Consider the following 2,178-nt stretch of genomic DNA (forward strand, 5'->3'; position numbering starts at 1 on the left):
AGTAAAAAACTTTTAAAATAATGTTTTTTTGTACCTTAGAAGATAACTAATAATGTACTTCACATTAAATTTTGACCGGTTTTAGTATACGCTTGGAAAAAGATTCCTAAAATTGGCCTTTATTTTGTACGTCCGAAGGTGGCCTTACCCCTTAAGTTTCGTAAAACAGACTTAAAGTTATTAAAATGATCAATAGAATCAAAGTAAAGTAATAACTTGGCCATTATGTAAAATTTTTTCTTTTTTTAACATGATTAGTATCTCGATAATGCGAAGATCGCAAAATGGTAGAGGACTTTATTGTTCAGTTTGGTCCTACACTACCTGCCCACAAGCGCTGTACCATTGAGTACAAGACACCCTGTAACACAAAAATTCTCTTCGTTTCAAAACTTTTACACTTCTTTTTTCTTCCTTCTATTGCTATTTTATTCCTTTAATTCCTTTTTCTCTTAATCATTGTAAAAAACATATTTCGACATATCTGTTGATTTAAAAAGATATTGTTAGCATTATTATAATACACTCCACGCCAAAATTAAAGAATCACCTATTCTGATCGCTAAAAATAAACAAATTTTTCGAAAGTGTAACTTCGTCAAAAATGGTCGTAATAGAATGACCAAAAAAGTACAGCTTAAAATCTCTATTTTCGGAATCCATAATTCATTAAATGACTTACTGATTCTTTACAAAGCTGCAGTACGGATGCAAATAGAGATGCATCAAATCTAAATTTTTTTTACTAAATTTGCGAAGTTTCATGGAGTGAAATAAAAATCGCATACAAATGCAACTTACAGCGTTCAAAAGCGTGAATCTTTACCTTTAATTTGCGTACTCGATCAGCATTGTGCGATTTTTTTTTACCGAATTATTCAATACGAAAGCAAAAATGGTCATTTTTACTCCAATGTTGAGTAACTCTGTGAAAAAAAATTGCACAATGCTGATCGAGTGCGCAAATTAAAAATATTCACGCTTTCGAACGCATAAGTCGCATTTGTATGCGATTTTTATTTTACTCCATGGAACTTCGCAAATTTAGTAAAAAAATTTTAGATTTGATGCATCTCTATTTGCATCCGTACAGCTTTCTAAAGAATCAGTAAGTCATTTAATGAATTATGGATTTCGAAAGTAGAGACTTTAAGCTGTGAAATGCTTTTTTGATCATTCTATTACGATCATTTTTGACGAAGTTACACTTTCTAGAAATTTGCCCATTTTTAGCGATCAGAATAGATGATCCTTTAATTTTGGCGTGGAATGTATTTTGTTAAATAAAAACTGATATCTGAAAGAAAAAAGTAAGACGAGAAATGGGAGTTATCGACTTAACACACCTTTTTTAGATAAGACATGAGATATACATAAAAGCTATGTAAAAGTAATGAGATATTTAATATGATATTTGTATTTGTGTGTGTGTGTGTGTGTGTGTGTGTGTGTGTGTGTGTGTTTCAGGGATAGTAAATAAATGGCGCGCGCAAAGCGCGCGCTTTGTTTTGTTCTAGTGATCATCTAGTCTACATAAAAAAAACTAAAATTTCAGTCTTTGTACATTTGAAAAAGATCAAACCATTTACGAACAGAACTATTTACGTATTAAGATGAAAGTATTAATATGTATATATTAAAATATATCTTACCAGGAGCAGTAATTAATCCCATGCCAAGTAATGGCTTAAAAAATTCAAGCATTATATTTTTCTCCAAGCAATGCCTACTTTGTAAGATAGTCTGTAATAGTAAACAAATTATTAATATTTCTATTACATATATTTTAGTTTGTGGTAATTAATATGTTTATAAATATTTAAATTCAGATAAATTTTACACAGATACATACATAAAGTTATATATATACAGAGTGTCCCAATTTGCAATATGCAATTACATACATTTCTTAAAAAATTATGTATTTTTTTACATCAATGAATTAATCTCAATATTTTATGCACAAAAATATTATTTTTGTTTCAAAATATCTTATAAATTATTGATTTTTTGGTAAATTTAGTATTTTTATGTACAAAATAATTGAAGAAATTATATTACTTAAAAAATCATATAATTCCATTTGAAAAATGATTGTTATATGAATTTGAAAAATCGATTTTTTCGAAAACTGATTTTATCATTATTTATCTTTCTCTAGATTGTTTAGAATAGCAA

The 2,178-nt window shown here is 28.2% G+C and overlaps 1 protein-coding gene across 1 annotated transcript in view; it reads right to left on the reverse strand.

Moving 5' to 3' along the window:
• LOC105454981 (cytochrome P450 4V2-like) overlaps positions 1-1,742 on the reverse strand; it is a gene marked incomplete at its 3' end in the record, with an annotated part of 11,203 nt that extends 9,461 nt beyond the window's left edge. Inside the window, exon 1 of the mRNA XM_011698374.1 lies at positions 1,653-1,742. The remainder of the gene's footprint in view (positions 1-1,652) is intronic.
• Between the last annotated feature and the right edge of the window lie 436 nt (positions 1,743-2,178).

Source organism: Wasmannia auropunctata, unplaced genomic scaffold (genome assembly GCF_000956235.1).
Source record: "Wasmannia auropunctata unplaced genomic scaffold, wasmannia.A_1.0 LD336117.1, whole genome shotgun sequence".
NCBI lineage: Eukaryota > Metazoa > Arthropoda > Insecta > Hymenoptera > Formicidae > Wasmannia > Wasmannia auropunctata.